This window comes from Orycteropus afer, unplaced genomic scaffold (genome assembly GCF_000298275.1).
Source record: "Orycteropus afer afer isolate SDZICR_OR568_19922 unplaced genomic scaffold, OryAfe1.0 scaffold00481, whole genome shotgun sequence".
Taxonomy (NCBI): domain Eukaryota; kingdom Metazoa; phylum Chordata; class Mammalia; order Tubulidentata; family Orycteropodidae; genus Orycteropus; species Orycteropus afer.
In genome coordinates this window covers 1,794,789-1,807,576 of record NW_006922068.1, presented here as the reverse complement: position 1 = coordinate 1,807,576, position 12,788 = coordinate 1,794,789, and positions in this window count along the sequence as shown.

The following is a 12,788-nucleotide window of genomic DNA, read 5'->3' as shown; positions in this document are numbered from 1 at the left end:
TTTGCCCTTCCAATGTGTTATCTATTTCTGACAATTTAGTATTAATCTTCTAGATTTAGAATCATTTCTAATTTTTCATTTATTTTATCCATTTTGTTCTTGTATTTTCTTCCAAAATTCTTCTAAGTCTTTTTCTGTGTTTTCTTTGGCCTGTCTCCTAATCCTTTGAAGATACCTAAAGATAATTCTTTTGAATTCCTTATCAGAGAGTTCCAATGCTGCTTCTCCCTCAGGGATGTGTTCTTGGTCTGCATCCTTCTCCCTTGTTTCTACCACTTTATCCTGCTTCTTTGTGTGGACTGTGATGGTCTGTTGTCCCCAAGGCATCGTGGCAGTGTTGTATTTAGATCTCTGTTAACTGTTTGTGAAGAGTATTCAAAGGTCATTCTGGCTTTTCTTTGTGTTTTTTTATCATTGGCCCATTGGTGGAGAAGGAGGTAGTGGCTGTCACTCAGTAAGTGAAGTTGCAGGAGGTTTGGGTGTAGTTTTGTCTTATGGGGACTGTTGTTGTCTTCCACTCAATTAGACACAAATTACAATTGAATAACCTTCAAAAAACTAAAAGCACATGGTCAAAAAACACGCCATCTAATCACATAGGAACAGTAACCAAAAAAAGAAAAAAGTGAAAAATAAGAAGAATAACCAAGAAAACCTGCAATATCTGTGGGTAGGGCACTAAGAGAAAAAAGGTAGAGAAGGAGAATAATGAAGGGAAAAAATGGGAAGAATTCCAAAGGAAATATTAGGAACTGGGTTAACTATGAGAAAAAAAGGGGGGAAAAACCCTTAAATTTGAAAAACAAAAAATTCAACCAGAAAGTGGGAAAAGAAAAATTGCTGAAAACTAGGACCTGGGATGGGAAGATTAAGAATCATAGTAGAGGACAAAAATATTATGTATAGTTGTTTTAAAACAGACAAATATAAGCAAACCAATCACCAGAAAAATAAAGTAAAAAAGAAAACAGTAAAAATAAAAAAAGAAAGAAAAAAAAATCAGTGGAGGACAGGACAGGGCACCCAGGTCCATTTGAGCCTACAGACTGTGATGGAGTTCCTGTAGGCCTACAAGGTATGTGGGAGTGGGGGACAGTCGCACCTCCATTCACAAAGCAGGTGTCGGGTATAAGAGTAATGAGGAATGTTGTACCTTTTCAGTCTTGCAGGTCCGGAGGGTTCTTGGGGTTGCTGGAAAGCAGAACGTGTTCTTAAGCCCCAGGAATCTGCGAGAGCACTGTCTCTTTAAATATCCAAAATAGTCAAGCCACTTTTAGATCTTCAAAATGGCAGCGTCCTCCAGACCAGCAAAAGTCCACAGCTCAGCCGGCCTTTCTCTTCACCTTCTCCATTTATTCCCCAGCCACCGGAGCACTCCTTCATGCAGTCCCTGGTTAGGAGGGCTGACTTTTAAGTTAATTCTTAAATCCTACCAGCACTTGGGAATCTCCAAGCTGTCTGTGACATCAAGATCACTCAGGATCGCTCCCAGACCACAGCTCCATAAGTATATCCCATTTTTTGGTATTTTCATGCAAATTCTTCTGCTAGTTGGGGTTTAGTCCACTTCTATATCCTTCCTTTCAAGGCTCAGGTGTCCAGGATTATCTTATGTGTCTGTGTTAATTGGTTTCCCTTTTCTCTGTTGAAGAGGGTCTTGCAGTCTTTCTACCTAGTCCGCCATTTTGCCAGAACACTCATCAACATTCTTTAAGGATATGGAAAAAACAATTACTAACTTTATATGGAAAGGAAAGAGACCTGGATAAGTAAAGCACTACTGAAGAACAAATTAGGAGTTCTCACACTGCCGGATTCAAAACCTAGTATATAGCCACACTAGTCATAACTGCCTGGTACTGGTAAAATGACAGACACATAGATCAATGGAATAAAATTGAGAATCCAGAAATAGATTCAATGACCTATGGTCAGCTGATCTTTGACAAAGGGCGAAAATCCATTAAATGGGGAAGAGAATGTTTGTTTAATAAATGGTGCTGACATAACTGGATATCTATTCGCAGAAAAATGAGACAAGATCTGTACTTCACACCATACACAAAAACTACCTCCAGATGGATCAAAAACTTAAATCTGAAACCTTAAACTATAGAGTTCATCAAGGAAAAATTAGGGGCAAATTTAGCAGCCCTAGTATATGGCATAAATAGACTATTAAGCTTAACCAAAAGTATACAAACAGCAGCAGAGAAACTACATAAATGGCACCTTCTCAAAATTCAATTTCTATGTGCTTCCAAGGACTTCTCCAAAAGAATCAAAAGAGAACCTACAGATTGGGAAAGAAAATTCAGCCATAACATACCTGACAAGGGACTTATCTCCAGAATTTATAGAAAACTCCAACACCTCAGTAACAAAAAGACAAATAATTCAGTTAAAAAATGGGCAGAAGATGTGAATAGACACTTCACCAAGGAGGATATTCAGGCTGCCAACAAACATATGAAGAAATGCTCATGATCATTAGCCATTAGAGAGATGCAAATCAAAACAACAATGAGATACCATGTTGCCCCAGCACTAGCACCAAAGTTGAACAAGACACAAAATAACAAATGCTGGTGAGGCTGTGAAGAGATTGGGACTCTCATACACTGCTGGTGGGACTGTCAAATGGTACAACCACTGTGGAAAGCAGTGTGGTGATTCCTTCAAAAGTTGAAAATAGAAATAAAGTTTGATCCAGACACTCCATAATGAGATATATATCCTAAAGAAGTGAGAGCCATGACAAGAATAGACGTATGCACACCCATGTTCATCGCAACACTATTTACTATAGAAAAAGTTGGAAACAACCTAGGTATCCATCAACTGAGGAATGGTTAACAAAACTATGGTACATACACACAGTGGAATACTATGCAAATTGAGTTCATATTAGTTTAAAAAAAATCAGTTAAAAAAAAAAAAAACTCGATTCATTTCTAATCTGGGAAATTTTGGAAGGTAAGGATGATCCTGTCTTACACTGAGTTTTACCTGAAGATAATCTGAAGTCTTCCACCATGAAGTAAGGCCCTGTTCCCACAATGAGAAGGCTTCAGCAGTGGTAGCCCGGAGCCTTCCATCCTAAGGCTTAGAGACTTAGCTCTTCCCTAAGAGCTAAAGAGGTAGGAGGGAAAGTACACCCCCAAAAACCTGGCATCGTCTATGCCCTGAGACCCTTTTGTGGACAACATTGAGCAAGCAATTTTTAAATTAATTAATCACCATGAACCCAAGTTACTTTTAGGTAATCCTTCAGTAGGGCGCCCTGGAAATGATATCAAAGTAGAATGCAACACCTACTAAGTATTTAATGTAACTTGCTTTAACATTACAAAACAAATTTTAAGCACAAGTTCATTACGTGAATTCTAATTAATGCAAAGCCCCTCAATAATGAATTTATATATATTTTATATTTTCTTAAAAAAAAAGAAGTGATAAATTCTGAAAAAATACCTCCTATATACATTTTCATTCATCTTATTTACTATACTAAGGTATAATATCTTTCCATAGTAATAAAAACATGATCCCACATTGTGTGATCACAAACATAGCAATGCTTTAAAAGTCAGCATTTTAAAATATAATGCTATAATAAGCAGGTTAACTTGTAAGAAAGAGACATCAATCACATTGAAGGGTGGAGTTTATTGTGCAGCTTGGGGAATAAGGAAATCAAGGTGTCTGATTGCACAGCTGGGCCTTCAAGAGACAGAAACAGCTTGAGAACTGACAGTTAGCATCTCTGCAACACTGGGTGACTCTTCATTCCCTTCAGGAGGCATTTGTAGATCCCAGTTGTAGTGTTCTGCCATTCTTCTGACTCAGGTAATTTTCCCTCATTCTGCTTTTTTTCCCCTTTTGGTTCTTGTTTGTTTCTAACTGTTCTGCTTTCTCCCTAGGTCCAGTTCAAATTATTGCAAAGCAAGACTTCAAATTTTTGCAGAGGCAGCCTGTTGGGCAGGGCATATTGTGCTGGACCATTGCATATGCCACTGACCAGCCTGAACTCGGTTGTCCATGAAGGGCTTATCCTGGTGTGGTAGTTAAGCTGTGTGTCAATTTGGCTGGGCCTGGTTTTGACTGGCTGGGCAGCTGGATGCAGTTATTCCATGATAAGACTGGTGATAAACTCCATGGTGGAATCCACTGGAGCATCTGAGTAGCTGCCTTAGGCATGTGATCTGCTTCCAGTATTTAAGGAGAAGCATTGAGAAAGATCTCTGCAGCTTTTTGGCATGATTAGACCTTGCATACAGCCAAGTCTTCATTCAGCAGCCTGCCATGTTTCCTGCTAATCTCAGACTTGAACTAGTGGCCTACCGGGTTTGGTAACCTTGGGACTGTGCCATTTTGTTTGTCAGCTTGGGTTTGTCAGCCTCAGCAGCCAGCAGCTGCCTGAGTTAAGAGGAGCCTCCAGCTCCAATGCGCTGTGAGCAAGAGGCAGAGCTGAAGCCCAAAGTCAAGAAACCTTCAAACAGCCCCTAGAGTTGATACTTTGAACTTGGACTTCTAGACTTCTAAACTGTAAGAGATTAAAATCCCTGTTTGTTAAAGCCATATACTTGTGGTATTTTCTGTTAGAATGGCACTAGGTATCCATAATAATGTCTTTATGGCCCCTGTTGCAAAATTTCTCCTTCTTTATGTCTTGCTTGAGAACAGCTATAACCGTAACTAATCTATCATGGCCTCCATCTGTGATGAAGCAGTGTAGCCCAATCAAAAAGTATGTATCTCACAAGACGTAAAGAACAACATTAACTATAGACTCTTGACTGAAGAAACATCCCAACGTGTCTTTTAAAGAAGATTTCATATACCTGTGGCCAAAAAATGCAAATGGTTTCTCATGGAGGAGTGGCAGCAAAACACAAAGAATTTCATCAGCTACAGTGTAGAGGTCACTCGCAAAAGGTTCATTGAGTCGACTTTCTCTTCCAGCAAGTCTTATGGAGTGCACTGGAGATGAGAAACCCAAGTTAGTACATTCAGACATTGAAGGAAATACTGTGATGTTCTAAAAGGGTATATAGACCACTCCTCACTTATTAACATGGTTAACTTCCAAAGATCATGTCAGTGTGTGAAAATTGGTGTTGTGCCAAAATGTAGGACTGCCATCCTGGATCACACAATGGAGGATGATTACATCAGTACATAACAGCAGCACAAAATATCATCATAGGACTGCCAAATTAAATCATTATATAAATGCCAAATTACATCAGTACATAAGTGGTAAACGACTGAGAATCATAGCCTAGCCAAGTGGACACATAACTTCAACCACCATAGTCATTGTTACTCTTACCTTGCAACTCAGTGTGCATTACTGCCAGACATATATTATTAATATGAAAAATGGTCAGACAGTAGATTTTTTCTATTGTGAACATGAGATATTGGATAATGAGATTGTCAATAAGTGAGAAGTAGATATATGACTATGATGTGAGCAATTTCAAAGAAGCAAATGATAATTTCATACACAAATTGGTAAAAATGGAAAAGTTTGGCAATAATAACTGTGCAGAATATAGAGCAATAGGGAATTTTATACATGCAAGCATAGTGTAAATCATTGCAATTCCTTTGGAGAACAAGTTGACAATATTCCATGTTGTTGAAGACATTTATGCCTTGTTGTTGTTAGGGACTGTTGAGTCGGTTCCAACTCATAGCAATCCGATGCACAACAGAACAAAACAGTGCCTGTGCCTGCACCACCCTCACAAATCTTGCTATGCTTCGGCACATTGTTGCAGTCACTGTGTCAAACTATCTTTTTGGGGGTCTCCCTCTTTTTCTCTGACCCTCTAACCCTCTACATTACCAAACATGATGCCCTTCTTCAGGGACTGGTCCCTCGTGATAGCATGTTCATTGTACATGAGACAAAATGTCACCATTCTCGCTGCTGAGGAGAATTCAGACAGTACTTCTTCCAAGACAGATGTGATCATTCTTGTGGGAGTCTGTGGTATACTCAATATTCTTCATCAACATCATAATCCAATTGCAGAAATTCTTCATTCTTCCTTGTTCATCATCTAGCTTTTGCATGTGTATGAGTGATTGAAAATATCATGGCTGGGGTCAGGTGCACCATAGCCCTCTTTGCTTTTTAACACTTTAAAGAGAACTTTTGCAGCAGATTTTCCCAATACAATATGTGATTTGATTTCTTGATGTATTTGTAGATGTTTTCATATTTAGTTTCTGCTTCCATTCCATCCAGCATTCCACTCTTAAATGTAAAACACTTACATATGCATATGCACAAAAACATACATAAGATTGTGTCAAATATGTGTCAACTTGGCTGGGTCATGATTCTCAGTAGTTTGGCAGTTTTGTAACAATGCCCCCTAATGCAATCTGATGTGATAAATCAGTTATCAGGAGATTAGAGAGGGATAAAACACACTTAATCAAGTCACAGCCCTGATCTTATACAGGGTGTAACCTGTATTACCTTTTATCTTACAAGAGATAAAAGGAGAGAGAAGCCAACACAGAGAGAGAGGGAACTGTTAGTGCCAAAAAAGAAGAGCCTGAAGGAGAGTATGTACTTTGGAACCAGAGTCCCTGTGCTGGCAACCTCCAAGACCCAGGGCATGATTGATGCCAAGACACATAGAGATCTCCAAGGAATGCTGGGCCCACTGATCTCGAAGGGAGACAAGGACCTTCCTCCTTAAGTCTCTTCACTCAATAAATGGACTATTTTGTTTGAGAGCTTGGATCAGGCTACTGACTGCTAGAAAGTAGAAAGGAAGAGACTTGGAATGCATGAGGGAAGAGAAAGTTATGATGCTGGGGAAGCAGCATTTCAAGAGAGAGAAAGTCACCTTGGAAAGGGAAAATGACTCTTGGAGGCCTGATGGCAGGAAAAAAAAGAAGAAGAAGAAGAAGAAGATGATGATGATTATGATGATGATAAAAGAGGCTGAAAATATGAGCCCTACCACCAAAAACTCAACTCAAAGGATCAGCAGAATACCACCCCATCCCCCAAAACAAGGTGACATATTTTTCAAACTGCGCTTCACTATAGGAACAGAAGTAGCCACTCAAAAACTAAGAAACAGATTAGGCAGCACATCACCTCAGTCTCAGGTAATCAGACAGACGTAATCATGAACAGAATCAACTTAACATAGAGAATACTAAAAGTATGAATAAAAGTTTTTCAGCTAATGAAAATATGTTTTACAAAGGCCACAAACCAGAAGTAAATGCAACACTCCAGCATTAACTAACTTTAATTAAACAAGGAATTGGAGAAATGAAAGACCATTGTAACTCGGAAACTTAAAATGCTGACTAGAAATAGAAAAACAATGGGAAAAGAGGTGATAGAACACTAGAAAGAAATTGAATAAAAAGACAAAATTATTTTAAAAATGAAACTAAAAGAAAGTAGCCTGTGAAATAATAGATACAAATTATATATAAATGGATACAGAGGATGGGGGTGGGGGAAGGAGTTAGGAGAAGGAAAAAAAGGAAAACAGAAGAAATTTATAAAAAGTCATAAACAAACAGAAAACAATCCAACATAGGGATAAATAGGTTCTCCCACAAGTAACTGCTGAAAAAGAATATTTGAAATCAGAATTCATGCAAGTTTATTCTCTTACAGTTTGGAGGCTTTCAGTCTGAGTTCAAAGTGCCAGGCTCTAGGGGATGGCTTAAAGCCCCTCAACCTTGAGCTTCAGCTCTGCCTCCTGTTCCAGGCCCACTGAAGCTGGAGACTTTTCTTCACTAAAACAGCTACTGGCTGCTGAGACTGACAAGCCCAAGATTGACAAGTAAAAAGACATAGTTCTGATGTTACCAAAACGCACAACAGGCCATTAATTCAAGTCCAATGAAAGTCCCAGGGTGGCAGAACATGGCTGCCTGGTGAACAATGTCATGGCTACATGAACGGTTCAAGCGTGCTGTAAGCTAGAGACCATTTTCCAAGCCTTCTCCTTATATACAGCAAGGAGACCACATTCCCTAAGGCAGCTGCTCACAGTAGATTCCACCATGGAGTTGATTACCAGTCTCATCATGAGGAATACTACATCCAGCTGCCCAGTCACTCAACCAGACCTAGCTGAGTTGACACACAAACTTAAATACCACAGTTGAAATATTAGAATTTCAAGATTAAAAAAAAAAAAAAAAAACTCTGGACCTCTAGAAAAATTACCAAATCGTTTAGAAAGGAAAGTAAATCACTACAACATTAGACTTTTTAAAGCAAAACATTAAGGAACACAACAGTAAGGCAAAAATTTGGTTTATCTATTATCAAAGCAATCATAAATGCAGGAATTTAGGAAATATTTTAAATCATGAGTGTTGCCTAAGTCATCTACTAAAACAGGGGTCAACAAAGTATAGCCCATCCACCAAATGTAGTGACTACTGCTTTTGTAAATAAAGTTTTATTGGAAAACAGCAAGGTAACATTTTTTACATATTGTCTATGGCCACTTTCAGGAGCTCTAGTGGCACAGTGGTTAAAGCATTCAGATGCTAAACAAATGTTTATAGTTTGAACCCCTCAGAAGCTCCACAGGAGAGAGATGAAGCAGTCTATTTCTGTAAAGATTTACAGCCTTGGCAACCCTCTGGAGAAGTTCAAGTCTGTCCATAGAGTTACCCTGAGTCAGAATCTACTCGGTGGCAAAGGGTTTGTTTTTTTATTTTTATGGCTAATTTCCCCTAACAATAGCAGACTTGAACAGTTGCAATTAAGATCATATTCCCTGCAAACTTAAAATATTTATTACCTAAACTATAATGTTTTTTAACAGAAAAAGTGTGTCAATCCATGTATTAGAAGATGTACTTCATCTAACCAAGGAACGACTGGGGAAATTTGGGTAAAAGTACTGGTGGTGAGCTTTGAATATTTTAAATCATTGTTCTAAGACAAAAAAAAAAAAGAAGATACAAATTGAAGAATAATATGTAAAAGAGATGGAGGCAGGATGGTATCCTGCTAACACACTCCATCCAGTCCCTCTGCAACAGAGACCCTAAAAATCTGAGTGAAACAGATAGAAATAATGATCCTGGAAGTTTGAGCTTCTAATGAGAAGATAAAGTATTGGACTGAGTGCAGATTGGAAAGGGATCCAGAGGCAGGTCAGTGACTGGAGAGAGAGATGATGGGACTCAACTGGTCATAGCACAGACATTTTAAACACAGAAGTAGCAGACAAAGTGTGTGCGGGGGAACTTTCATCGAATCCACATGGCAATAGAGACACAGCATAGACAGAGAAAAAGGGACCTAAGGTGAGCTGAAGTTCTGTGGGAGCTTGGAGAGAAACATGAAGTGAAATGAGTCAGATGTACAGTTACACAGTTGTCTGCAAAGTGATGTGGGAGCAAGAGAAAAGGAATGAAATAACTCAACAATAGTAAATCAAACCAGAACTACTGCTGTTAAGTAGATTTTGACTCATAATGACCCTTTTTGGGATGGAGTGGAGCTACCTTCTGGGGTTTCTAGGTTTGTCGATCTTTGTCGAGGAAGGCTGTCTTGTCTTTCTCCTGTGGGGTGTCTGGTGGGTTAGAGTTGCCAGGCTTTTTTGATTGACAGCCAAACACCACCCTCAGCAACCCACTCCAAACAGACAGCCCCAGGGGCTGTGGATAACCATTTCTGCACATGCATCACTGCCTGAACTTTCTTACACTAAGCACAAGAGGCATACATATGAATGAAGCTTTCTCTTTTGGAGGGGCCCACTTGCACCAGGCTCATTCTACCTCCATGGGCCACACACTCCAGTGGTTCAGCATTTCTCACACAACAACATGCCCCCAGGGCTGCCAGCTGACCATAACTACAGAAGGCCCTCACCCTCACTTCCCTTATTTTCCTCTTATATTTCTCTTTTACTTTTCCCCATTTTTTTCCTCCTTTTTATCTGTTCATTTCTCCTTTTTCTTTCATTTTGACCTTTCATCTCACTCCCCCATGTCCTTTATTTCTATTTTCTTCTATTTTCTCTAGTTTTCCTCTTTTATTTTCATTCTCTTTTTTCTTTTCCATCTCATCTTCTTATCCTTGGCTTTTTCTCTCTCTCACACATACCATTTTTCTGCCCCATCCAACAGAAAGGAAACATTAACACTACTGATCATATTGGCTGCACCAAGAACCTCACCCACTGGATAAGCACCACCACCAGCTCCTGTACTGTGGATCAATGAGAGATCATGGACAACATCTGCTCATCCTAAGTGCAGCTCCTCCTCATTACAAACAGAAGCCTGGCACCACTATTCCCACCAGTTATTCCACCAAACCAGAGATACCTAGGAAGTGACCCAGTAATGCCAACCTAACAACCAAAGAAGCATACACGTTACACGTTATATGCAGATATATCAAAACAAAGCAAAACAAAAACCCAAGGTGAAACAAACCAACACAAAAGCAACAAATAAAGACAATGACTTCTAAATGTCCTAAGACAACAGACAACTTCAATTCAAACAAAGGGACAGGATAAGAAAGCAGAAGCAAGTAAATAAATTAAGGAACTAGGAGATCTCCCTGAGGAACATCAGGTAATAGAACTACCTGATAAGGAATTCAAAAGATACACATCTATATATCTTTCCAAGGGCTCAAGGAAACCATAAACAGAAGCAAAGAAAAGACAGACAATAGCCTTGAAGAATTTGGGAAAATCAGATATGGGCAAAATGACAAAATAAAGAGTCAATCGGAAATCATACAAAAACAGCTATTAGAAATCCAGAAGCTGAACATAAAAATTATGGAGATAGATAAAACTTTGTAAGGTCAAAAGAGTTAGAATCAAACATGCTGAAGATACATTTCTTGACTGGGAGAAAAATCCCCTGACACCAGCTTGTAAGAGGAAAAAATCAGAAAAAAGGATGATAGAAGAAAGAGAGAAAGGAAGAGAACCTGAGTTATATGGGATGATACCAAAAGAAATACCATATGTCTGATTGGGATTCCAGAACAAGACAAACAAAAAAAAAAAAAAAAAAAAAACACCACAGAAAATTGTCAAAGACTTGGTACCAGAAATCTTCCCCAATATTGTGAAAATGGAAAGAAATTTATCCATCCAAGTCTCAACAAACCCCATGGTGGCTAGAAACCAAAGAAAGTCACCAAGTCATATCACAATCAGACTTTCTAAAACCAAAGACAAAGAGAGTATCTTGGGAGCAGCTTGAGAAAAATGCAATGTTACCTACAAAGGGCAACCAGTAAGACTAAGCTCTGATTTTCCATCAGAAGCAATGCAGGCAAGAAGGCAATGGGACAACATGTACAAAACCTGGAAGGAAAGGAATTGCCACCCAAGTATTATATATCCATCCTACTTGACCATCAAACATGAGGATGAAATTAAGACATTCCCAGACAAACAAATACAGGGAACTTGTGAAAACCATTAACTCTGTAACAAATGCTAAAGGGAGTCATTCCAAAAGAAAACCAACAATGGAAGACAACACATCAAGATTAAGACATATGACACTACCACCCAGAAAGCAACTCAGAAAAAGAATTCTCAAAACTGAAATCACCTTACAAAAAAAGAAAATAGAGAACTGGAGGAATCAATCTGTAAATGACACCAACTACAAAACAAATAGAGGGAATAAGTGGTATGATTACAAAACTTCCAAGTGGAGAGAGGTCAGGGCTATGTCAATATACAATAGGCTATTATGAACTTAGGAAGGTATGAGTCTTGTAACCACAAGGAAATTAATAAGCCTCTAACTTAAATAAGGAAGAAAGAAATCACAAAGCCTCAGTAAACACAAAATCAAGGACAACAAACAAAAGGGGACAAAAACTCAATAACAAAATGAACTCAGCACAGAAAAATATTCAGAGTAAAGAAATCATCATCATCAACAACAAAATACACAAAAGAATGACATCAAAAAATCCATACCTGTCATCATTACACTGAATGTGAATGCACTAAATGCACCCATCAAGAGAAACACAGTGGCAGACTGGGTAAGAGAAGACCCATCAATATGCTGCCTAAAAAAGAACTACCTTAGACACAAAGATAAATTAAAAATCAAAAGAAAGGTAAAATATATCAAGCTAATAGCAACCACAAAAGAGCAGGAGTGATAATATTAATTTCTGATACAATACACTTCAAGGTGAAAACCAGCATAAAGGACAAAGAAGGGCATTATATGTATGATGCTAAAGGGTCAATTAACCAAGAGGACATTACCATAATAATGAATGGTAATGAAAGAGCTGGAAAATCTATAAAGCAAACATTAAGTGAATTGAAAGGAGAAATAAGTAATTCTACAACAGCAGAAGAAGAATTTAACACAGCTTTCTCTGGAGGACAGCACAACTAAAAAACAGCAGAGATATGGATGATCTAAACAACACAATCAACTACGTGACCTCATAGACATGAGGTCATATGTAAAACACTCACCCAACAAAACCATAATACACATTAATTTCCGGTGCACATGGATCATTCTCCACAATGGATCATATGTTAGGCCACAAAGCAAGCCTCAATAAATTTAAAAAAAAAAAAAAAATCAAAATACTACAAAACATCTTCTTGGATCACAATGTTATAAAATTAGAAATCAATAACAGGAAGACCAGGGGAAAAAATATCAACTACATGGAAACTGTTTAACACACTGCTCAAGAAATACTGGATAAGAAAAGAAATAAAGTGTGAAATTAAAAAAAAAAAAAAAAA